This window comes from Acinonyx jubatus, chromosome A1 (assembly GCF_027475565.1).
Source record: "Acinonyx jubatus isolate Ajub_Pintada_27869175 chromosome A1, VMU_Ajub_asm_v1.0, whole genome shotgun sequence".
In the NCBI taxonomy this organism is placed as follows: Eukaryota; Metazoa; Chordata; class Mammalia; order Carnivora; family Felidae; genus Acinonyx; species Acinonyx jubatus.
This window is the reverse complement of record NC_069380.1, coordinates 10980258-11007688: the sequence shown is the minus strand read 5'-3', so window position 1 is coordinate 11007688 and position 27431 is coordinate 10980258. Positions and strand designations below refer to the sequence as shown.

The following is a 27431-nucleotide window of genomic DNA, read 5'->3' as shown; positions in this document are numbered from 1 at the left end:
GAAGGAACCCGCTGTGGGTGTGTAGGGAGCAGCAGTGCCGGGAACCCAGCACAGCTCCCCGACCCGCCCTTCCATCCTGTCCTCTACCTGGCAGATGGCTTCTCTAAAAGTTCAGCTGTGCGGCGGCAAAGTCAGAGGTCTAGCAAACAAGCTGGGACTGTAGCAGTGACGATGGCCTCCACTCAGCAGATGAAAAGTACACGTTATCCTTGCGGGTCTCTGCCTTGCTTTTAACCCAAGTGGTCAGGGGTTTGGTGATGTGAGAAAAATCAGCATTTGCTCCGTTCCGCTTGACCCCTTACATATTTTCTTTCTATCTCCTCTGGATTTGGCGTTTTGGTGTCCTTTGTTCCCTTCCCCCTTAAATGTTCTGCACTCTTTTCTTTGGGCAGAAATCATAACTCTCTGATTTATCCTCTCCAACCATGCCCCAGGGCTGTGTCTTCTGTGCCCTCTCTTTCTCCCATCATCTCTCACCCTCTCTGCACTCCCCCCGCACCGCCCCCCCCCCCCGCCTCACACACACACACACACACACACACACACACACACACACACGCCTGCACACCCTCTTCTGTCTGGTTGCAGTGAGGGGGGGGGTCAGAAGATAAAGAAGATAAGATCTGCCTTTTCTCTTCCCAGTGCTTGGAACCTGTGGATACATAACATTACAAAAGATTCCGAGGTCCTTTAGAAATCACTATTTACTTTGGTTTCCTGGATGCCAAGTAGGTTTTACTATTGCAGAAGGTTTTACTAAATGCAGAAGTTGGGTGTCCAGGCTGTGCCCTTTCGGCAACGCGTCTTCAAACCACTACAGATTTTCTGAAGAGAAAACTAGTTTTTTTTTTTAACAACGATGTCCCGATCAGGGGCGCCACTATAATCCAGCAATTATATGTATAATTATAACCCAGCAGTTATATTTACATATTAGATTATCAGGTTATTTTACGAATTCTGAGAAACACCTACACCACTTCCCTCACAGGACTTAGAACTATTTTATCAGGTTGAAATGTATCATTAACTTCAAAACAATGAGTGGTTTGTACAAAACGATTTTTAAAAGCCCATGAGACTGCTTGAATCTCTCTCAGCTTAATGAAAATACATTTTTTTCTAAAGAAATAAAAGTAGTTTTTAAACGTTGAGATAATGATGTAATAGAAAAAAAAAAACTTCCAAAATCTCAAGACCAGTGTTCACCTTTCAAAGACACAGCAGGGTAGAGTCGCAGGACACACATATTTGTATGCCGACAGGGAGAAATCCAGCAGTAGACAGGCAGAAGTTCGAGCTATTCGGTGACTGCTTCTTTCCTGATTCATGGCATCACCGTGAGCCTAACTAAGAGTGTGTGTGAGATGGAAGGGGAGTCGCTGAGAAAGGGTGTTATTATCACACAGTGTGCACCAGGTAGATGCATGGTGTGCACCTGTAATTTTGCCTTTGTCTTTAAGGGGCTGGCTGTAAGCACAGCATTAAGAACATACACATCTGAAATGCATGATAATAATAGCTGTCATTTATTGCGTGCTTAATACCAGCCAGGTTCTTTCCTAAGCCTTTGACAGGCCTTATCTCATGGATTCTTCCTAAGCACCCTGTTCTGCACATGAGCAAACTGAGGCACTGAGTCAAACATCCAGAAACTGGGGGAGGGAAGATTTGAGCATAGGTTTTATAGAACTCCAAAGCTCATGTTCAAGCCCATGCTTTACATTACAATATCATGCTGCTTTATTAAATGGATCTGGGATCTAAAAGCAATTGAAAGGTCTTTCTCTATTTTCCTAAAATAATTCTTGGTTTCAAGCAACTCCTTTTGCCTTGACTGTATGATTGAGGGGTGGGCCCACTGATCTACCTAGACCCACCCCTCATAACTGAGCTGTCAGTAGGTCTGTAAGGTTTATGAGATGAAAGTGAGAAAAAGCAGGAGAAATCAGATTTTTGTTTTAATAATAAAGTAACCATGTGCAGGCTTTACATATTTAAATGCACTTAATTGCTTTTTTTTTTTTTTTTTTTTTTTTAGTTTTTGAGAGAGAGAGTGGGGGAGGGGATCTGAAGCAGGCTCTGTGCTGACAGCAGAGAGCCCGATGTGGGGCTCGAACTCATGAACCATGAGATCAGGCCCTGCACTGAAGTTGAATGCTTAACCGACAGAGCCACCCGGGTGCCCCATAAATGCACTTAATTAAATATTGTATTTTCCTAAGATTTATGTTATAATTAGGACAAAAACCCCTACCTTACTGGAGAGGTAACCCTCATCTCCTGATCCCTAACAATTAAGTGTTGTCAGAGGGGGCTCAAAGCTTCCTGATATGTTCAAATTAATCCCTTTCCTGCCCAACTCATTCTCCCCTCATAGGGAATATAAACAGATAGAGGGGTGTAGCTCCTTTAATATATTTCCTTAAAGAGAAAAGTGGGAACAACTTGAATCTGCTATTATTAAAATTTGAGGGCGATGAAAACAAAGGACAATATTTATTTAAAAGTAGTGTTAAATCTGTGAGCATGAAAAAAGTAAACCTGCCTTTCAAAATATTTAAATCGGCTGCCACCATGAATGATGATCAACCACAGAAAATGTAGCTGGGTTTGGTCTAAATGAGGACATTCAGAGATTGTAACGTTAAGTCCATACCTCCTCCCGCCTATCGTAACAGTCAAAAGTGGAATTTTTTTTTTTCAGCAGCCAAAAGAATGATGATTTGGGGCTCTGGGCTCGGAGGAATCTCAAAACTTACAGCATAATTAAGTAATTTAAAATACGTAATGGACATCCTCTAGTCCTATATTTTGTAATAACCATTGTTTCAAAGGTCTCCATTCTCCTAAAAACTCTCACATTAATCTCTTTTGAATTATTCTCTTTTCTTATGCTCCTAGAGCTTGTGTATTTTATATCGCATGATGCTACCATCTCAGGAACCTTTTATCCTTTCCGGTAAGGCATTATCTTCTCAGTTTCAGAATGTTCAAATATTTCATTGAAAGGCATTTCCTCGCTTTGCAGCCATGATTTCCTTGTGAACAGTGGTAGGTTTTAAACAGCGTTATTGAATTATTTGGCTCTTTGTGAGGAAGCTGCAGGTTTAGAACTGTGTGATCTGACAATTGGAACGATCTTTCTCTTTTATCATCTTCCAAAAAATTGATCCATCGGGAAGATTTTAGACCTGTTAGGATTCACCAAATCAGCTTCCAAATCTCGGTCTGACTCTGTTGTACTGAATATTCTGCAAATATTTCTTATTTTTGATCTCTTTATTCAGTTTTTAAACTGAGAGGACCCAACAACCAGTCGGCTTGCTACCAGGAAAAAGCAATTGTGTAGAACATCAGAATGATGCACATCACCAAGTCAAGCAGTTCTGTGGATGTATCTCTCCAAGAGGTCACTGGCTACCTCTTTGGCCAACACATCTTTGCTTGGTTGTTAACAACACCTGCAGTACTATCTAAGGTGTGATTATGCCTGAAGAAATCTTTTCTCAGTTCCTAAAAAATACAATGAAGACTTTCAGTACTTATCTCATTGGCTCTCGATAACAATGAACTCTAATGACCAGACTTTCCTTCTTAAAATTTTTTGTGTCTGTCACTATGCTTAGTCCAATGTTTGTTCTTGAGAACCTCTTAATCTAGGAAGGAAGCCAAACTATAACAAACTGGTTCTTTCTTTTTTTTTCTTTAAGCTTGCTTGCTTGCTTCTGTATGTATGTATATATTTGTTTGTTTGTTTAGAGGGAGACCGAGAATCGCAAGCAGGGCTCTGCACTGATAGTGCAGAAGCTGGGCTCGAACTCATAAACTGCGAGATCATGACCTGAGCTGAAACCAAGAGTCAGACACTCAACCAACTGAGACACCCAGCCGCCCCAACAAATTAGTTATTTCAACACAGAGTGACCACCATGTGCAGAGGTGATGCAAAAAAGCTACTAAGTCAACCCTTCCTGGTGGAGAGGGGGATGGGAAGGGAAGGGTTTTCAGAGGAGAAATGAGTTCACGAAGCAGACGAGGGGAACCTGTGCAAAGGCACTAAGATGTGACATAACAAATGCCCACAAAACCCCAATTACGGCAGTCCCTTCCCCAACACTAGGGCATTACATCATACAAAAGTACAGACATTAGAAAAACAAGATCAGGCAATCCTAGACAACAGAAGACATAAGGAAAGCCCAAAAGTCAGCATTATTACAGATTTTTTAAAACACCACCACCAATTAGACATATGGAAGACACCTGCTTCTAAAAATCTGTACTGAAAAGCTGGCTCCAACCTTTTCAAATGATTCGCTAATTCCTAACAAAATGTAAAAAGACATTTGAAAAAAATCTGGCTCCACTAAGTAACCATACTCCTGAATCATCTTTATGTATTCCAGAATCTGTGATAGAGGGATTTGCTGAAGCAGACTCTTACTCAAGTTTTTAATATCATGCAGATTGTACCTTTTTAAATAAGCTCTAGAACCAGTTCTCACTGGCTTGAAATCCAGCTTCATTTACACGTGCATTCCTCCTTGTTCAGTTTTGCAAGTCTCAGCAAAATGCCAGTGTAACTGACTGGCCTTTTCCCAAGTTAAGGTAGGGCTTAAGGGCACATTTTTCTGGGCTTGTTGTGGAGCTCTTTGGTGAGACGGCACAACATGAACAAATCTCCCTCTCTATACTATTTTCTGACACATCCTCACACATGATCTGTGTGAGGAAGAACTGAGGGTCCTTAGTCTTACTCCTCTCTTTAAGGGATTAACCTGAAATTTGCATTCGTAAAAGAATAAAACTTTTGAATATTTTGGTCCAAATACTAGGCAGTGTGGTCTCAGAACTGTGGTTGCTAGAATGAAGTCGGCCAGTGACTACTGTAACTGAGATGAAGGAGCATTAGTGGCACTCATCATTCTCACCGATGATCGCAATTTCCATCTCTGCGCCATGATGTCTAAATTCACGCCCAACCCCAACTTCCCCATAGTGTTCTAATCTGTATATTCAACACATACCAAACATTTCTTAGAGGGAACTCAGCATGTACAAAACTGGCCTCTCCAAACCTGTAGCTCCTGAATTCCTGATCTCACTAAAATGGCATCACCATTTACCCAGGGACTCAAGCTACAAACCCTGGAACTACTCTGCCCAAATGAGGTCATGTTTATCTCTTAAACATCTTTTCATCTGTGTCCTCTTCTGCTGTCACTGCCCAGTGGTAGGATTCATTATCTCTTTCCTGAGCTATTGCTTCAGAGTCTCAACAGGCCTGGCCACTTCTAGTCATAGTTCCTCAAGCATTCCACCTTTGATATGGCCTCTTGACTCTTCCTATCTTAGCAAATTACCTCTGGTTAGCCCATTTCCCTCCTTAAAATGCTGTTAAGAATTGGACAGAAAACCTCTGATGTGCTGACCAGTCTTGGGCATCATAAGACTAATTCTAACCTCAATACAAACACCATGCATCTTGTAAAGCAACACAAGATCACTTCAGCTTTTAGAGCAGCCTTATTTCCTTACTGTCTGATGGTCTGACCAAACCAAATCTCCAAATTTGAACACATGTCTTGCTATGAATCCTGGACCTGGGCAACTGACTTCCTGAAATGCATCAGAGGTCTATTATGTTCCCTCTATGAGATTTCTTTTTGCTGGTTTTGGTTCTTAGATCCAGATTTTGCTTTCTCCCACATGCTTGGGGTTCTGTTTCAGATTGGGGGGGGGAGCAGAAAGGGTAGTATTCAGAAATTCCTTTTAATTTTTTTTGTTCAAAAAAGATTCCTTGGCCTAAAAATTTAAATTAGTAAATTTCGGTTTCATACAAACAAATCATTGTTTACCAAGATTAAGCTAATGTCCTGGTGTCTTGATTTTCTGGTTTTGAAAGAAAGAAAGAAAGGAAAGAAAGAAAGAAAGAAAGAAAGAAAGAAAGAAAGAAAGAAAGAAAGAAAGAAAGAAAGAAAGAAAGAAAGAAAGAAAGAAAGAAAGAGAAAGAAAGAAGAAAGAAAGGAAAGAAAGAAAGAAAGAAAGGGAAAGAAAAGAGAATGAAAAAAGAAAGTAATTTTTTGCTCAATTCACCATTGCCTTGTGTGAATTAACTAACTAATGATTCATGTCCTTAGGTGAAAGATATTATATACAGAATGGATAATGAATAACAGTAAGCTGAGAAATTACATGTATTCACATACATGCTATTACTACTATTCTGGCAAATGAAATGGTACCATTATCATTGTAATACCACTTTTAAAAAATGTATCTGATTAGAAGGTGGTATTCCTGATGAAGACACTCAGCGAAGTAAGAACAGAAAGCTCCCTCAATCTAATAGAGGAATCTATGAAAGATTTACAGATAATGCATACTTAATGATGGAAGACTCAATGTCCACTCTCACCACTTCTACTTGACATTGTTCCGGAGGTCCTATCTAGTGAAATTGGGTATAGAAAATGAATAAAAGACATCTAAAAGAAACTGTAAAACTCTATTTGCAGATAAACGAGCATCTATGTAGAAAACCAATCAGAATCTACAAATTACAAGAATTAAGTAAGTTCGGCAGCTTGCAGGATACAAGATAAATGTGTAAAAAGCAATTGTATTTCTATATTAGCAGTGAAAATTGGAAAATAAAATATAAAAAGACAATGCCATAAAAATATTAAATTTTTAGGGGGAAATCTGGCAAAAGATGTGACAGACATATACATTAAAACTAAACATACTAAGAGAAATTTCAAAAATACTATATATGTGGAGAGATATACCATGTTCATGGGTCAGAAGACAATATTGTTAAGATATCAAATTAATGTATAGATTCAGCACAATCACAATTAAAATCCTAGCAGGGTTTTGGTTTTTTTTTTGGTAGAAATTGACAAACTGATAGTAAAATTCATATGAGAATGCAAAGGATCAAAACCAGTCAAAACAACTTTGAAAAAGAAAAACAGGATTAATACTACCAATTTCAAAACAACATAAAGCTATAATGCTCAAGAAAGTATGGAACTGGCATGAAGATAAATAGAAATATCAGTGGAACAGAACAGGGAGTCCAGATGTGGGCCCACATAGCAATGGACAGTTGGTTTTTGACAAAGATGCAAAGGTAATTCAGTGGAGAAAGGATGGTTTTTTAAACAAATAGTGATAGAACAATTGGATGTCCAAATGCTAAAATAAACAAACTTTGATCTCTATCTCACACGACATGCAAAACTAAGAGTGGATCACAGACCTAAATATAAACTCTAGAACCACAAATTTTCTAAAAGAAAATGTAGGAGGAAACCTCTGATCCATAAAAAAACAAATTAATAAATTGGGCATTATCAAAATTAAAAGAGACTGTTGAGAGAATGAAAAGGTAAGTCACAGGCCAGGAGAAAACACTGGGAAGACATTTATCTGATAAAGAACCTGTATCTAGAATATGTGAGGAAAATTAATAAGGGAACAAATAGCTCAATTAAAAATGGGCAAAATATATCAAAAGATACTTCCCCAAATACAGATGGCAAATAAGCAAATGAAAATGTGTTCTGTATCATTGATCATTAAATAAATGCAAATTAAAATCACAGTGACATTTCATTGCCTACCTATTGGAATGGCTAAGATTTAAAAAAAATTTTTTTTAACGTTTATTCATTTTTTGAGAGACAGAGAGAGACAGAGCGTGAGTGGGGGAGGGGCAGAGAGAGAGAGAGAGAGGGAGACACAGAATCCAAAGCAGGCTCCAGGCTCTGAACTGACAGCACAGAGCCCCACATGGGGCTCGAACTCACGGACCATGATATCATGACCTGAGCTGAAGTCGGATACTTAACTGACTGAGCCACCCAGGCACCCCAAGAAGGGCTAAGATTTTGAACGACTGGCTATATTAAGTATTGGGGAGACTATGGAGAAACTGGAATTTGCATGTACTTTTGGTGGGAATGTAAAATGGTAAAATCATTTTAGAAAAAATTTGGCAGTTTCTAAAAATCTAAACATACACATTTCATATGATCTAGCCATTCCACTCCTAGGTACTTCCCCCAAAGAAATAAAAGCATAAGTTCATACAAGGACTTGTACACTGATATTCATAGCTTAATACTGGAAACAAATGTCCATCAACAAGTGAATGGATAAACCATGGTGTATCTATACGATAGAATACTGTTCATCAATAAAAAAAAGTATGGGTGTGTTGCAACACGGATGAATCTCAAAATAATCATGCCAATTGAAAGAAGCCAGATCAAAAAGTCTGCCTACTGTATGATTCCATTTGTATGAAATTCTGGAAAATGTAAACTAATCTCAGTGATAGAGAGCAGACCAGTGGTTGCCCGGTGATAAGTGTGGAGGGATGGTGGGAGGGATTACCAAGGGGCACAATAAAATGTTGGGGGGGGGGTGGATTCATAGATATATGCATACATCAAAACTAATCAAATTGTATACTTTAAATATGAGTTTATTATACATTAATTGAAACTCAATACAACTTTTTTTTTTTTTTTTTTTTTACAAAAGGCAATATTATACCTTCCATCAGTGCCTTTGACAAAGATTCAGAAATGTTCTGGACTTAGGTAATAAAGTTAATAAAAGTGAAAACAATTCTTCTGATTCCATCATCAGCATCAAGAGTGAATGAAAGATACACATACATCCAGGGGCACCTGGGTGGCTCAGTTGGCTGAGCGTCTGACTTCGGCTCAGGTCATGACCTCACAGCTCGTGAGTTCGAGCCCCGCATCGGGCTCTGTGCTGACAGCTCAGAGCCTGGAGCCTGCTTTGAGTTCTGTGTCTCCCTCTCTCTCTGCCCCTCCCCCACTCGTGCCATGTCTCTGTTTCTCAAAAATAAATAAACATTAAAAAAAAATTTTTAAATAAAAAACAGATACACATACATCCAAAAGACACACTTTTTTCACTTAAGAATTTTCCTGTCCTGAATTATGTCTTTAGCTTTTAACTGTATACCCTGTAAAAGTAGAATGCCTGGAAGAATGTCCACATTGACATTCCCAGGTGACACATTCAGTATTATACTGAGCCGTCCAGAAAAGGTGTGCAACAAGTGTTACAGAATAAATGAACGGGTAAATAAGTAAATGAAAAGAGAAGGCATTTCTTAAGAGGAAGTTTCCTCACAAGCTATCAAGAAAAATTGTGAAATCCTTTAGGTCAAAGCACAGGTCAAGTTCAGGATAAACATCAGTTATCTTACCTGGCCTAGGTACAACCTTCCTAGACACCACAGGGCTGGACAAAATTCGCTAGTCTGAAGATCCCGTCTTCGGAAGCTGCTAATGTTCCTCAGACTATCTTATCCGAACCTTCCAGAATTAAACGGCAGCATGAATACCTTCATTGGTTTTGAAGCTAGATCTAACGCTGCCCTGATTGTTGAGGTGACACCACACATTTAATGAAAAGCATTTGAAACATCCGAGCCGTTATATACATTGAGCTAGCTTGAGTCTATGCAAATTCAGGTATAGTCGATGGAAAAACTTTATAACTCACGGCCATTTAAATACCAGCTTAGCTTTATATGACTAGCAGTTTCTTAATATCCTACTGCTTGTCATATGCACGAGTAAAAACAAAGTTTCTCAAAACTGATATTAAGCAAAAAAATTGCAAGAATACAGCTTTAACTATCACAGTTAAGAAGCCTAATCTGACGGGCAGAAAGCTCTGTACCCCCAATGCCTTCTCAAATTCATACAGAGCATATAAAAAATAATGGACCATGTACTAGGCCATGGAACAAATCTCAGAATACCAATTTTTTTCATGTTTTCATCCTATATGAGACATTCTTTTATCATTACCCAATAAAACTGGAAATGGATATAAAAAATAGCAAAAACCACTTGCTCTTAATCCAATGCTTATAATAGTAATTCATTGTGCATTGCCCTAATCACGTCCGGCACTACACATTTCTCGTGCAGTATTTCATTTACACTTATAAGTGTGGTACTACCATTATGTCCATTTTATAGAGGAAAAACATATTAAGAGCAGCCAAGAAACTGTAACTAATTACAACCACGCCTTGCCTTCCTTTATTGCCCAAATCTATAAAATATAAATTTCCCTTTCAATTCTTTGTTTCTCAGCTACCTTCAAGCTCTTCCTTTTGATTCTTGGCTTCCCTGCTCCCTGTTCCTTACCCTTACCCACAAAGCATGTCCTGCCCCACCCCCATTTCTGGGCTATTTTCTATGACCAGGAAAAAGCAATCGAATCCAATGAGGAATTCAAAAGTGTCCTTCTACTATGTCCACTCTCAGTTGTTGGAAGGGAGCACCATTTTCTTTCCTCTGCCTAGGAATTAAATTCAAACTCAGCATTCCAAATGCCTATGTGTTATACAAAATTTTGGAATGCAGCACGTTTTTTCACTCACTATTGAGTTCTGGCCAGCTTCAAGCAAACTTCATCAAAACTTGAAACTACCTTCGCCAGTAAGGTGGGCCTTAATTTTCCACTTCAATTCTCCCAAGCTCCTGTATCATCTCAGAAAAATCTACTATTCTTCTATTTATTTTTATCAATTCTAGATAAAAAGGTGATTTATATCATATTCTAGAAGCTAAAAAGTGTCCAAGTTCCAGAAACCATACTCATATAAGTCAAAACAACATCTTTCTACCGCCCCCCCCCATAAAATGTTAACTATGAATTTATTATTAATTTATGGTAAAAAGCTAAGAGACAGGATCTTACGACAACTCTTGAAACAGATCTATTTTTTGGTTTCTTGCATCAAATTCCTACTTCTTACTGGTTTTATTAATTACGATTTAAAGGAAGGCAGATATTTTTATAGTAGCCAGATCTCAAAAAAAGAAAGAAAAATCCCTATTTCCTATTCTTTTTAGCTTTTTTTTTTTTCTTTCTCATTAGAAGGGACATACGTGTTTGTGGCAGAATATGTGGAAAGTGCAAAAAAAAAAAAAAGTAAAAGTAAGAAGAAAACATTTTATAACCCCAGCTGTGTAGATAACCACTGTCAACATTTTGGCACATTTGGTTCCATATTCCAGGCTTTGTCCTGCCATTTACCACTTACCTAGATTCAACCTCGGAGCCTGTTCTCAGTGAGCTGAAGGAATCCATCCAGTGTTTGGTACCACGTGGTTGGGAGGGGCCAGTGGGGTATTTCTGGAGCTACACAAGTGAGGTAAATGAGTGGGGCTGTCCCAGTGTTAGAAACTGGGTGCCCGCACCCTCTCTTAAAGGGCAGCGGCCGCTGAAGACCCAGCGCATTGTGCTTGGGGAGGTCCGGAGGCCCAGATTTGTCTCATTCTCTGATTTTTTCAAGGGAACTTTGAACCCCTGAGTGTTAAATTTACCTGATTGGTAAATGTTGGCTTCAGGTTTTTAAAAACACTGTAAAGGACAAAGAAAACAAAATTGTGTACCAATTAAGGCTTTTGATTTAATCTCCTTCCCTGATCCACACAGCCATTTTCACAGAACTTCTCTAGTCAATGCCTTAAACCATCATTTTATTTTTTTTAATGTTTTATTTATTTTTGAGCCGGGGGGAGGGGTAGAGAGAGAGGGAGACACCGAATCTGAAGCAGGCTCCAGGCTGAGCCGTCAGCACAGAACCCAATACAGGGCTCAAACTCATGATCTGTAAGATCATGACCTGAGCCAAAGTTGGACTGAGCCACCCAGGTGCCCTGGCCTTAACCCATCATTTTAAGCAGATCTGTGAAAATCCTAGTTTATGCAGGGGGCTGAGATGAGAAACATCTAAGAAATTCTGCAGTCACCCTCTCTTAGAGATGCACCATGCAAAGAACCCATTCTACTTAATTTTGTTTAACTGGCATTTTCCAAACTTACCTGAATACAGAATGCCTGTATTTTTTTTTTCTATGTGAAGGATATCCCTCAGCCCTGATGTCCTACAAAACAAGGTTTGGGAAGCACTGCCTTAGCACAAAGCCATTTGTTAATGGCCACTTGGGGCATTGTGGCAGGCCACGGTAGGAAATGACCGGAACAAACTTGATGACGTGCCTTAAATTCCTCCACGTTGCTTTCCAGGCGCCTCCTCTCCTGAACGTATGACAGGCGTCAATGCTCTGTGACCAATGCAAAATCAGCTACTTTTACCTGGGCTACAGAAGGTGGACTGGAGAGAAGTAAATTCACATAATTTTTCTTAGGCTCTGGAATCCAATACAAGCCAAATAAATTACTTTTATAATTATCATTTTATCCAGGCAACTGAAGAAATGACTTTTTCTTCTCTTCCGACACACATCAACTATTGAGGAGGGGCAAAGTCAAAATACAACTTATATTTTTCTACAGATTGTCCTCAAAGTAGCCAGAAAATAACTGAAAGTCAACAATGTTTTCACTAAATAGGTAATTACTCTGTTATACACAAACCTGTATTTCTCTTGTTGTTGAACAAGTTTCTCCACAAAGGATCAACTGTCACACCACCTTTATGAAATGCTATCTATCAGGGAGGTCAGTTTTTTTCCACTTAGGATTGCTTGTGGGTTCAGTTTGGACTTCACACAGATGTAGACGTTTGACTAGTAATTGAACGAAAGCTATTTTGCAGTTTCTCATTTTCCCACGATAATTCTTCTGAAATTCTAAAAGATAAACCACCACCTCAGCCTGAGCTCTTACATGACTTTACTTATTTATTTTTTTGGTCAGGTCTTTATTTTAACTCACGATTGATCTGAAAGGACAGATCATAACTGTGCTTTTTCTAATCTCCCTTTTCTACACTGAGAGACAATTCTTACGGAGCTTACGATAATAAAACATTTAAGCATTCCGGAAAATTTTAGAGTTTTGGAAAAACTAGCATGGGCTTCTCAGTGTGATTCAGATGTGAACATACAATATTTATCAACAGTTAAACGTTTATTTTTCTGCCCTTCCAGGAGAGGAACCATAAGAAATAGAATTCTTTAAATCACTCAGTACAAGAGTTCCCAGTATCGTTTGTCATTCTGGAAGGTAATATAGGTCGTACTACACAGATACAAAGCTTCTTTTCTCTAGAAAATGCATAGAACTTAACTTTCTTTTTGAAACGTCAAAATGTAGTGAATGCTCAGATCTGAAAACAAGCAGTACAGTATTTTGTAGTTTCATCCTTCCTAGAGGGAAAAAGCAAGGCTCTGTAAACACATTAAGCACATATTATTAGGGTGAATGGGGGTGAGGATGCACTGATGGTGACTTTACCTGATACTGAGGATATAAGGGGTTCTCTTGTGACTTCCTGTGAACATTCTTTTCCCTCAAACCAAACAAGTTAGTTATTTGAATCTTCTCATATCCTGTAGCTGTCAAACACTCTTCCTTGACATGGATTCAAAGCTGTAATTTTCTACACGCACTGCTCTTTTTTTGGAGTAGGTGTGTGGTTTTTGGCTTATGTTGTTTTGTCTACATTCCTCGAGAACGCCTCTTCTGATGCAATGCTTCACGGATATTTATTATTTTTTAAATCGGTAGTGGGGTGGGGGAACAGCGTATAAGCACACATATGCACACGTACGTGTGCATGTATCTACATCTTTATGTTGAAGCGAGCTGGGATTTTTAGACAGGTGTTATTAACTGAGGGATAAAATTGAATCAACCCTGTGTGCTCGTTCTCAAATATTGGCTGTGCGCTCTTCCGATAGTTGTATTCTCAAATCTCTGCTCCCACCTCAGAGGTGGGCGTGTGTGCCTGACTGCTGATGGGTATTTCTGTCTGGATCTCCGGGGATGGCTCAAAACGCAACACGCCCAGAACTGAAATCAGCATAATCTCTAAATTGCTACCCCTCCTGCGTTTTCTTGACCACTTAAGTTTCTAACTTGGGAATCGTTCTAAATTCCCTCCTCTGACCACCACTACGCGTGCTTACTGTTTACCCAGTGCTGCCAATTCGGACCGCCTCGAATTCACTGCCTCTTCTATTCCTGTCACCCTGGCCCGGAAGCACGTACCCATTAACCCTTGCCTGGATCCTGCAATAGCTTTCTCTCTGACTTTGGTGCTCTGCTGTCCAAACATATCCTAAACGTTGTTCCGACGGCTCCATCTAGAAGGCAAAAGGCAAGGCCGTTCTGCTTACGTTGTTTCTAGTGCCTCCTTACAGCTCTAGGCAGAAAGGCAATGGTAGATCCATTTCAATACCTTCGCAAGGTAAAGCGCGTCCTCCACGACTCGAACCAGCTTGCTTCTTTCGAGTCCTCCAATTCGAGGACACTCCTGTCCTCCAATTACCTTCTTTGCGCTTTGCCCCTTCAGCAGCACTCAACTCACGTAGTTAGCGCCCTGAATGCTCCCTGCATCCAGCCATTTCTCAGTTAGGTGCCTGAGGTCAGGGTGCCACCTCCTCCCAGAGTCCTTTTCTTTACCTTCTCCTCCCCCCTAATTCCCTTCCCTCATTCCCTGCCCTGCACCACCTCCATCCTCCATCCCAGTTCCCAGGCTCCGTTTAAGAAACCACTTCCGGGGGCACCTGGGTGGCTCAGACAGTTACGCGTCCCACTCTTGCTTTCGGCTCAGGTCAGCGTCTCGTGGTGAGATCGAGCCCCACATCAGGCTCTGTGCTGGGCATGGGTCCTGCTTAGGATTCTCTCTCTCCCCCCTCGCTCCCTGCCCCTCCCCCGCATGTGAGCGTGCTTGCTGGAGAGCTCCAGCTCCCTCGGAAAAAAAAAGAAAAAGAAAAAGAAACCACTTTTGGTTTTTGCCAGCTGAGTTAGCGGCCCCTTTTGTGCTCCTCCTTCATTCTGTACGACTGTCTACCACAGCCTTTCCTACCCTGTTTTATAATTATCTGCTTATGTATAATCTCCTTTGCTGGAATAAAATGCATTTCTTACTCATCTCTGTATCCCCAGTGCCCAGCACAGTGCCTGGCATACAATAAGTGCTCAGTAAAAGTTTTCTAGGCTGTGGAGCTAGAGGTTCATCCTTCTGCCTCACTGGGGCCACCAATGCCTTGCCCCAGACATGCTCATGTCTACAGAGAGCCAGGCTCCTGGGGCTCTGAGCAGAGAGCACATGGATGCCAGCAGAACTATATCTTCTGAGTTCCTGCAACTTCTAAAAGCAGTTTGGGGCCGTAGGAGTTATATTTTCATATACTTAAACACACATACCTAACTAGTTGACATTAGCAGAAGAAAGGAAGTCAGAAAAAAAATAATAAGAGTTCAAGACAAATTGAAATATTTAGGTAAAAGGCTGATATAGAAGGATAAGGCCTGAACACCTACTCTAACCGTATAGGGTGGATTTTCTTGATTCACAAATGGTTCCAACATGACTCTTAATAATTGCTTTGGTTAGGTTGCAAAACAGGTGAGGGCAAAAAGTAATCGCAGAATAGTCACTTTTTATTCTTTAGTTATACAATAAAAGGGGGAGAAGGGGGTGAACTCCAGTGCTATTCCGTTCATTTCACATTTCTAGATTCTAAGTGATACAAATAGATCTGGGCAATAACAACAACCGGATTCCCAGGGAAGGGGCGGGGCAAAGAAAGGCAGCGCTTTATGTAGCAAGAGGAAGGGGCAGGCAGGTTGGACCGTGGAGCCCAGGGCTCCGGCTCTGTTGTCTGTCACAGTGACTGTGCCTCCCTGTGAACCTAAGCCCCCTTCTGGAAGCACTCAACTTGAGCACTCAACTCAAGCTTGTGGAGGGACTTGTGGAGGCACAAACAGGATGCCCACCAAGGGCAGACAGCTGCTACATTTCCACCCCAGTGAATGCAACACTCATTTATTAAGCTCCTTCGTGTATCAGAAATTTAAGTCTGGGGTGGGAGGTGGGATTAAAAGAATTGGACAGAGTTCCTGAGCTCAAGGAATTTACAATTTAATGAACCAAGGAGAATAAGGCTACCTGACGAGATTAGTCATCTGGCTCCTATAAAGAAGAGTCAGGGTATACCTCTGAATAAGAAAAAGCAGAGAAAAGGAAGGAAAGATAAAATTTTCATCAGATACCTTTAATGGACAAGTAGAATAGAAAACTCAATATAAGAAAAATATTAGTAAACATAATTTGTGTCAACGATCCAGCGTTTGCGCTAAATTTTACAAATGCAGCAGACCGTGCTATCTGTTCATGAGTTCACAGGATTATATCTGCACCATTCTGCAGGCAGGGTAAAATGCAATATTCTAGAAGCCAAACTAAGAACATTTACTTAAAATTACATACTATGTCTGACTTGTGTAGCTTCTGAAAAACTACAAAAATTAAAATAAAGTAGTAAGAAAGTGGCAATGAATACCTAGTTTTGGTTAAAAAAAATCGTTGCTGCAGATTGCTTTAGTTTTTTATTTTTTTTAATGTGTTTTTTTTTTTTTTTTTTTTTTTTTGAGAGAGAGAGACAGAGCATAAGCAGGAAAGGGGCAGAGAGAGAGGGAGACACAGTCTCCAGGCTCTGAGCTGTCAGCACAGAGCCTGACGTGGGGCTTGAACCCATGAACTGTGAGATCATGACCTGAGCTGAAGTCAAACACTCAACCGACCGAGCCACCCAGATTCCCCTGCTTTAGTTCCATTTTTGGCTTACTAGTAACCAAGCAATTTATGACTAAAAGGATGAACTTTTAAACACCAGCTGAACTTTCACGAGGGATAGATAACATCTCAATGTTCTTGACACTTGATAAGAAATGCATTTCTCATAGTACTGGGAGGCAGCCCAGGGAGGTGGAAAAATCACAGAGGCTGGAGTCCCAGGAGTGGCTCTGAGGATTAAAGAAGATAGCCTATTATGGAAAGTGCAGCTCACACTTTCTGGGACATAGTAGTTGATAAGTAAAAGCAACTTCTTAGTCTCTCCACTTTCAAACTCTCAAACTGCATGGAGTATTTCTAGAACAAAAAACTCATTATATTACGTGGGGTGCGTCAGGGGGTGGCTCGGTTTTAAAAGTCTTAATAGCGTTATCTGACTGCTCAAAGAATGCATATGTAATGCTTGGCTGAAAACAAATCAATTGAAGATGATAAGCCACAAAGCATATAATCTTCAGGGAAACAGCTGAAAGCCAATTGTACCAAGGTAAACAAAGCATTTTCCTGGACCTTAAGGAATTTACCATATAGTATGAAATTGCTTTGGTCTGGCAGGAAGATGAACGAATTTTAAACTGGAAAATCAGAAAACTTGGGTCTGATTTTAGATTCTGGCATTTATTAGCTCTGTGACCTAGGGTAAGTTAACCTCCCTGAGTTTCTGTGTCTTCATCTTTAAAGCGAGAATGATAGCATGAGCTGCACAGGAAGTGGCTGTGGAAGAGTAAACAAGATCATTCTTGTTTGGCTTGTAATAAACATGGGTTGACTCGGAACAGGCTGCACTGAATTTTACAGGTAACTCCAGGTGACGACAGTAAAACTCCCCTTATCTTCATGCAGTGCAAGAAATGGAAATAAGAACACACCCTGAGCTTTATTTCATACAAAATGTAAAAATCCCAGGAAAAACAGACACTCAGGGAAGGGGGACATTATTTCTATGACGAAAACATTTGTCGCTTTACATAAAGATTCTTCCCCACGAGATCCCCTGGGTTTCAGACTCTTCTGCTGTGTGTGGAAAATACGTGTGCAGGCAGGCATCTGTCCACAGATATGTACATATACACAAGTCCATCTTTTTATATCTCAAGAGATCATCAATATATACTGTTGTGTTTTTTTGTTGTTTTTTAATGTTTATTTATTTTTGAGAGAGAAAGACACAGAGGGTGAGCAGGGAAGGGGCAGAGACAGTGGGAGACAGAGAATCCGAAGCAGGCTCCAGGCTCCAAGCTGTCAGCACAGAGCCTGACTCGGGGCTCAAAATCGTGGACTGCGAGATCATGACCTGAGCTGAAATCAGACGCTCAACCAACTGAGCCACCCGGGCGCCCCATTTTTCTTTTTTTTTTTAATTTAAAAAAATGTATTTGTTTTTGAGAGAGAGAGTATACTGTTACATGCAAGTATTAACTAAGTAAAAGGGAAGGAAAACTCAGGTTTGAATTCATGTCTACACTGCCCCCTCTCATTCCAATTTTCACTAACACAGTGGGAGACAAGAAAGGAGAAAGGTAGAAAGGGCACTGTCACAGGCAGGCTTCCTTGCTCATTCGCTGAGCTGCTTTTATTCCATTTCTCCTTTTCCTCTCCCCAATCCCACTGCTAAGCTGAGTGTCTCTGCTGGGAGAACTATATATAATTCAAGGAGAAGGCAATCCTTCTCCTAAGTGGCTTTGGGGTAAAAATGTAATGGGGTCATGATGGACCGATGGCACATAGGGCGCACGGGGCGAGGGCCAGGCTGGGACTGTGAGAGGGAAGAATGAAGTTCTCTAACCTGGGAGCTCTGGTTTAGAGCCTGGTAGTCTAAGGAATGTGTTGCTCCTTTCCGGCAGGTGCGACTCTGGCTCCTTACGTCTGAAACTCCAGATCCAAAGCCGCCCTCTACAGGCCCTGCACCCTGCCTCAATCAACAGAAGGTTTATTTATTGAGCTTGTGTCAACACAAACTAACCTCTGTCCCAAAGAAAGATTAAAAAAAAAAAAAAAAAAAAAAAAGAGTACTCTGAAAGTACTTAGTTGGCTACTTCAAGTTCTGGACATTTGAGAGGGGTTTCCCAAGCTGTAATGGCAGACAGGTCACATTCCCATTTAGAAATGATCTCTCCTTACTACTTCATCTCATGTCCTTTTGGTTAAGAAGCCAGGTGGAGTGGTGCAGTGGAAAAAGAGGATCAGGAAAATTGTTTCTGACTTACTTTGGTTCAGCAACTAGCTAGCTATGAAACAAGCCTTTAACCTGTTTGCTTTCCCAACATGGAAAACAAAAAGTTTGAATGATACGGTTTGGACAATCCCCACCAGCTACAAAACATCTGTGACTCTCTAGGCCACAATGTAAACATTTTAAACCAAGATCTCTATTACTAAATTGGAGCAAATTAAAATCCATGAATTAAATGTGTGACTTAAGATGACAGAGAAATAACATAAATCTAAAGAATGTGGGATGGAAAGATTTAGAAGACCTATACAACCAGAAAGCAATGAGTTAAAACACCATAGAGCTGATGAATATAAGCACTGGCTCTTTAAAAAAACAATAAAAGATCCAAACTTCTGCCAAAGATAAAGCTTAAACTTGGGACAAAGTATAAATGCATTACTTTAGGAATAAAAAGGGAACTGCACGATGAAGAACGATGGAGACACTCTATGGTAACAAATTTTAAAATCTGTAAGAAATAGACAATCTCAATAGGAAGCCGTTACCAAAGTGACCTAAGAAAAGACTGGACATCTCGGGGCGCCTGGGTGGCTCGGTCGGTTAAGCGTCCGACTTTGGCTCAGGTCATGATCTCACGGTCCTTGAGTTCGAGCCCCGTGTCGGGCTCTGTGCTGACAGCTCAGAGCCTGGAGCCTGTTTCAGATTCTGTGTCTCCCTCTCTCTCTGCCCCTCCCCTGTTCATGCTCTGTCTCTCTCTGTCTCAAAAATAAATAAACGTTAAAAAAAAAAAAAAGAAAGAAAAGATTGGACATCCCAATGTGCCGATCATTATGGAAGAAAGCATAGCGATGAATAAAACATAAAACTCAATTTCCCCAAAGCTGCTAGTACCACATTATTTTTTAAGCAAATGTGAAGGAACATATACTTTTATATTACTCAAGTCGTTCTGGAGAACAGAAAGAGATGTTAAGATTTTCAGATTTACAATTTATTTAATAAAACTCACATATCCTTACCACAAAGAGCAGAAACATATAGTACCCAAAACAAACAAGCAAAGTAACAGTCAATAGTTTGATATTACTTGGGAATATATAGATGTAGCAATCCTAATAAAATACTAGTAAATCAAGTGAGTGTAAAGAAGGCTATAACCAAATAGACTTTATTTCAGTAATGCAAAGATAGCTCAAGATTAGAAAATTTATCAATAATTGATTACTTCTATCCGTGATCGCAAAAAAAAAATGGAAAACACGTGCTCATTTCGATCATTTAATAAAATTCACGCTGTGATCATAGAAATTATAGTTTAGTAAGATTAGAAGAGTAATATGATAAATACATAATCTAAAATTAACCAACACCTTACAGAAAACAGTGAAACCCTTATGGATATTCTCCATAAAATCTGAAACTGATAGTATCTAACAATTTTACCTAGGAATTCTGACTGATGTAATAAAACAAGAAAATGGAGAACTAGTGGCATTGTTTGCAGATTATATGAACTTATACCTGTAAAACCCATTACTAAAAAATCATCAGAATTAATAATTTTAGGAAAAAAGCTAATTACAATAATAATATAAAAACTACTGCTTTCCTATGTATTAGCAATAATGGGTTGAAATAAACAATTTCTACAAAGACCCAATTCATAATAAAAAAATTAACAAAAACAAAAACTTCACAAGACACGTACAGGATCTGTGCCGTGACTTCTAAGATTAGCTTACTGTAATTTCTACAACGAACATACATATATTGAGAGCTTGATCTCTTGCTAAATAATAGGTTTATATGCATTATTGCATTTACTCTTCTTAGTAGTGATACAAGGTATTTCCATCCCCATTTTATAGATGAAGAGAGTGAGGCTGAGTAGTGTGACAACTCAAGCTAAAAAGTGATAGACTCTGAATTCAATCCCAGGAGACAAACACCATTATTTGCAGGATAATAGGATTATTTACCTATAAAATATAAGAGGGCCATGAAAAACTATAAAAGCTATCAGAGATAGGCAAAGTAGTTACAAAAATATACAAAGATGAACTGATTTCCTACTTAGTCAAAATTAATAATAATAATAATAATAATAATAATAATAATAAACAACCAGAAAATACAAAGAACAAAGAAATTTGGTTTCCAACCACAGTCAGAAATATTAAAAACCTAAGACTGAAGAAGAAATTTGTGGAACCCATAAAAAGAAAAAAATACTACAAAATGTTACTGAGGGACAGAAAAGCAGACTCTAAAAATAAAGAAGACATTGATTTTTTTCCCCAATTAATCTATATACATCAGGTGGATTTGCTATAAGAAAAAGATTTTTCTGGGAACATAACAAAATGATTCTAAAGTAATCAGCTAAATCTGGATGACACTAACTTCATCAAATGATCAGAGCCAACATCCCCTGTACTCCCAACAAACTGACATCATGTTTGGTATGACATGATGAGAAGGGCACAATATTGCTACTGTGATATCCCTGTCAAACAAATGCCTACCTTGGGGCGCCTGGGTGGCTTAGGTGGTTAAGTGGCTCAGGTCACGATCTCCCAGTAGTGAGATCGAGCCCTGTGCCAGGCTCTGTGCTGAGCGTGGAGCCTGCTTGAGATTCTGCCTCTCTCTCTCTTTGCCCCTGCCCCACTTGTTCCCTCTCTCTCTCTCTCTCTCTCTCTCTCTCTCAAAATAAATAAACATTAAAAAGTGCCTAACTTGAATTTAATGATAGAGAACCATCAGACAAACCTCAAATGGGAGCATCCCACAATCGGCTTGCAGTTTTTGAAAAACATCAAGGTCAAGAAAGAGAAACAATGAGGATATCTTGCTCCAAAGTAAGGCAGTAAGGAGACAACTCAATGCAATGGGTAACCCGAACTGAATCCTGGGCTTCTGGGGGCAGAGGAGTGGTGGCGAGGTGGGAGAAGGAGGACGACGGTGCAGGTGGCAGCATAAATACCTAACAGGGACAGTATCAGGGTAATTGGCAGGATTTGAGTATGGACTGTGGTGAGATAATGTTAAATTTCCTAATTTGCTCTAGTCAATGTACCATAGAAATATTTTAAAAATACCCTTGACCTTAGGAAATACACATTGAAATATTTAGGGTATCTGCGCTGCAGTTGTATCTGCAGCTAATTCTCAAATAGCCTGAAAATAAGGGGTGTGTGTGTGTGTGTGGGTGGGTGTGCGCACATGCGCGTGTGTGCATTATGTATACAGGAAATTAGCAAGGAAGAGATAATGATAATATGAATGAAAAAGCAAATAGAACAAAAGGTAAATAATTGGTAATTCTGGGCAAAGGGTATAGGAGAATTGCTTGTAACATTCTGGCAACTCCTCTCCAAGTTTGTAATTATATCAATATGAAAAGTTACAACTACCTATATATATTATATATGTGTAATACATATATATTATGTATAATATGAATTGTATACATAAGGAGTGGCTTATACTCCTGGACAAGAAAACATGTTTCCAAAACACAGCAATTAAAAAATGTGGTAGCGTAAGTAAGCAGGAAGAACAATAAAACAAAACAGAAAGCCAGAAGCAGATACAAGTATAAGTAAAAATTCAGAATATGATAAAGCTGAAATCTCAGATTAGTAAAGAAAGTTAATCTTGGGGTACAGGAAGATTTTCAGAGTATGGGTATGAGCACAGGAACTACAGAGAAAGGTTAGTAGACTTGACTATGTCTGTATTTTAAATGTTATGTATAAACTCCCATGGAAAAGTAAACTAACATCATGAACAGGTAAATCATCAGAAATGAACGAATACTAGCCAACAAATACATGGAAAAAATGTTCGACCTTAATAATGATCACAGAAATGCAAATAACAATGAAATTTTTTACTGATTGAATTATCAAAAAATAAAAAGAATGATATCTTCCATTGTTGGGAAGGGTGCCAAAAATGGGCACACGTACAACAGAAGACTACACAGACATTAATAATGATAAAGATATACATTTATTGATCTGGAAAGATGTTCACAGACTTCCCCTTTCCCTTGGCCAACTCACAGTCATTTATTAGTTCCCAACGTAAATATAAAGAAGTTAATAAAGATACTTCCTTTATTCATCAGTTCCCAACATGAATATACTTTCCCCCAAGCCTTGCTGGCCATATACCTTTACATTATCCTGTATTCATCCTTCTTACTCATCACAGTTTAATTATATCTGTAACTGCTTGATGATGTCCCAGTTTGGGTTCCCCTGAAAGCAGGACATGAGACAAAGACTTGGGTGCAGGAAGTTTATTTGGGAGATGGTCCAAGGATACAGGAGTGAGTGGGGAACAGTGAGACACGCAAGGACGAAAAACCAATAAAGGATGATTGTTGAGCTGTTAAGTCTGGGCAACTGCTCAATCCTGCTGTGAACCTAATGAGGAGCCGTGGAGGGGTGCCTGCCAATTGTCCTAATGAAAAACAGGGGGCTGGGGTATTTATCCACGTCGTCCATCAGCTCACATCACCACTGAACAAGGACTGCTTCTGGGATGTGCTTATGTGTGAGCAAAGTGAGCTTCTGAGGCATCAGAGAAAGTCAAGGGAGGACACATGGAGATATTTTTTAGTGCATGCTTAGGATATGAAGGTATAGCATGTACAGACTATCCACAGAAGCTGGCCATTGAGGGTTCGAGGCAGGGAACAAAGAGGGGTTGCTACAGATACCTTTCAGGGATCCTAGCTCAAAGTAGATATCTATTAAATATCTGTTATAACAAAACACAGCTTATAAAATATTACATTTTATATGGTCCTACTTTATTATAAGTGATATGTGTGAACATGTGTGCACATGCATGCAATACATATTAACGTATAAGACATAAGGTAATGGAGAATTTCCAAAAATGGGATGAAATGATTATGTCATATTTAGAAAGAGAACTTTAATAAACACATGGAGAAAAGTGGTAGGAAGAGGAGAAACAATTTACGGGCTAGGCATTGTGCCATGTATGGAATTCTTACCACGGTCCTGTTGTAGGATTCTAATTCGGAGTTCCCCCACTTCCACGTCTGGGTCCTTTGCATCATGCCACGGAGAAGTGGGGGAGGCCTCGGAAGAAGGCTGGATGCAGGGAGACCAGCTGCAAGGCATAGTGTAGCGGATGCAGCTGAGATTGGGACAAGGATAATATGGATGTAGACAACTGAGCAGACAGAGGTTTTACCATTAGGATATAGAAAACTAAATGGCGGACTTGAGGGGAAGCCACATGGGAAAAGGCAGGAGTCAGGGATGACCCCAAGATTTCTGGTTTGAGAGATGGTAGCACTATTAAGATACCTAAGGCAGGAGGTACCAACAATTTGGGAAAACACAGGCTGAGGCTGGCATAGGCTATGTTGAGTCTGAAGTACCTGAGAGACAGGATGGGGAATTTTCAGCAATTACTGATGTGGAGTTTGCAGCTCAGGAGGGTCAGCGGTGGGGATGGTTAGGAGTCTTCCGTCTATGGCATCTCAAGTGATAGCTCAATCCAAAGAAAATAGATGATTGCCCCAAAACAGAGCATTTGGAATAGTCTGCAAGGCTAGAGTGAATCCAGTAGTAGCAACATTTAAAAGAAAAAGAAAGTGAAAAAGCAACTAAAATAGAGAGAACCCCTAAAGACAGAAATATCTTAGGAAATCAAGGGAGAAGAGCTTTTTAAAGTGGGGAATTTCAAGGAGTCAAAAAAGTAAAATGCTGTGTAGAATCACTGGGCATTGGGGTGATCCTACCCTTTGAACTAAGAGGGCCTCCAAAAGAACATTCCACTAAGCAAAGCGGCATGAGGGCAGGGATTGTGTCTCCCTTATCCACTGTGGGCCAGCACAGCTCTTGGTCTAAAAAGGTACCTAGTAAGTATCTAGTGAATGAAGACAATAATGTGAACTGGCTTGGAATAATACCAGAACCTGCATATAAGCATGCCTGTTGGGTGAGATAAAATTCCCTTCTTTGGTCCCTGCATTCAATAATAGATACTGGTGGGAAGAAGATTGATTCTTGCTGTTTGAAATGGTCTTACTAATAAGTGGTCTTTTTAATAGGAATTGCGTTCTTCAATCCTATCTTCTTACTTTCTTTATGTTCATTCAGAGGAAAGATGTCCCTCCCCCCGAATGGCTGTGACTCATAGCACCCAAGTTCGCTTTCGCTGGCATGGTTAAGGAAGTCAAATTGTTTGATTATTTAAATTCCAGGAGAGGAAAGGGCAATATAAATATTTAAAAACCATTTAGTGTAGAAAGACAGTAACCCTGTACGTATTTAAAATTCATTTTTCCTGCCTCTAATGACTCCTCTTCTCTCTTCTAAGTAGACTGTAAAACCTGTGTCAGTTTTTTTTTAAACCTTTGCCATAAACAAGCATCTTAAATATCTTGTAGTATATAAACAACCTTCTTTAAATGCAGTTCAAATTTTTGCAAAACTCCTTCAAATAATATGGAGCCATGATTTGATATTTCAGAGATAGCTGATGCGTACCCAAGTCAAATAGCCCATGATTTAGATTTTTTAAAAATTTGGTCCATATAAGAGTTCATGCTAGGGGCACCTGGGTGGCTCCTTGGTTAAGCATCTGACTTCAGCTCAGGTCATGATCTCGCAGTTCATGGGTTCGAGCCCCACATAGGGTTCTGTGCTGACCGCTCAGAGCCTGGAGCCTGCTTCGGATTCTGTGTCCCCTCTCTCTGCCTGCTCCTCCCCTGCTCATGCGCTCTCGCTCTCTCTCTCTCTCTCTCTCTCTCTCTCGAAAATAAACATTAAAATAAAAAAAAGAGTTCATGCTAACTGTATTAAACCAGCTTTAATATGGTTATTAATTTTTCTACTCATAGAAAAGGTCAGAGTAAGCATCATACAAAAAGGTACCCAGAGTCATCTATTTCACCTATTACCTGGTATGCATATGTGAATAAATACATCCACAGCTTGAAGAACTCAATAGATAAATGAAAAATACAAATTCATTCTGAGAAGAAAATGTATGATCACAAAGATTGGTTTAGGTGTGATAGGATCCTACTTGGATGTTTGCCATTTTCTCTGCATCTATTTTCTATCGTTAGGTAGGCTTGAGTTTGGGAAATAGAGTCAACCAGATTTCTTAAAATTTTGAGCATGGGTGCTCCCTTTCTATCATTCAAATTCATAAGAACACTGGTTGCTATTTACTCTGGTTTCAATGAACAGGGGATATACTTTTACAATATGAAACTTTACAGTTAATTAACAATCCCAAAAAATCACGGAATAGGATGAGCCTGTGTGTTTCCCAAAATAAGCTTTTCTCTAGTGCTTAGAAATGCTTTTGTTTCAATTTTTCCATCTTCAAAATTCAGTTCTATAGGTAACTTCGGCTCACCTCGGAAATTTGGCTGTTCAATTTCCAGTAAGATTTCAATTGGCCCAATGTAGCACAGATTGATGTGCTAAACTGTTAAAAATAAATTGAAGAATGGATACTCCATTTTTTCCTTCATCAATATAAAGAGAACGTCTTTGGAAAAATAAAAAGGATTTGGTAAGAATGTGTATCTTTTGAAGAAAAAAAGAACGTGTGAGGATAGTAATCCTTTATCTTAGCTCTAGCCTCATGTCTCAATTTCTGAGTTCTTACTAAATCTCCTCTTCATGGGTAAACTGAACAGTTAGGAATAAACTGATTCAGCATGGTAGTGTAGCGATTCATACCATTTCTTTGGGAACTGTGTTACATTCAGTATGGGACTGCTTTTCCGTTCTGCTATAGGAAAAAAAATTCTCTGTATGCTTTTCATATTCTCTCTCTTCTTTTATGGCGATGCTGTTTAGACTTGGGTTATAGCTTTCTTTCAAATGTTTGGTAATGACATTACACAAGGAACACCATATTGAAAATTAAAGACATTCAAATTCTAAATTTCTTTTCTGCTGTTTTTCTGACAGTAGAAGCCACTTATCTTGCTCTCCAAACTGTAACCCAGTTCCTGCCCTCTCATACACTGGGAACAAACCAGCATATCGTCAAAGACATCTACTTAGCAGCCTGAGAAATGTCCTTCCAAGCTAAATATGGTTCAGCTCCAACCCTTAAGATATTACCTAAAGTTGTATTCCAATAGCGAATGGAAATGTCTGTGTGATGTCAACACCAAATTTTATAATTTACATACTAATTCTTGACCTAAAAGAAAAATCTTTATGGAGAGGGCAGAGTACACACTAAAACCAATAATAATGTACTGAATGACTATTTTGTATGAGGCAATGCATTAAATGCATTAAACTACATACATACAAGAACACAGTTCTTGTCCTTAAGGAATCTAAAATCTATCCTGGAAAATAGGATGTAAAAGTATGAGAATGTAAAAAAACAATCCAAGGCTTCAATGACAGCTTATAAGATGTGGAAGACAATTCAAAGCAAGAGTGGAAGAGCTGTCGTAAGTCAGTGTATGATTAGTTTCAAAATGAGTCACAGAGACAATCACATTGGACGCTATGTGAGTTGAAAATAAAAGACAATTACTTTATTTTGGGATGAACAGGAAAATATTAATGGGAAAGACCAACTTGGAACCTGATATCA

The 27431-nt window shown here is 39.4% G+C and overlaps 1 protein-coding gene across 2 annotated transcripts in view; it reads right to left on the bottom strand.

The window, feature by feature from the left end:
- Nucleotides 1-27431, bottom strand: part of FRY (FRY microtubule binding protein) — a 441627-nt gene that overhangs the window by 341136 nt on the left and 73060 nt on the right. The window lies entirely within an intron of this gene.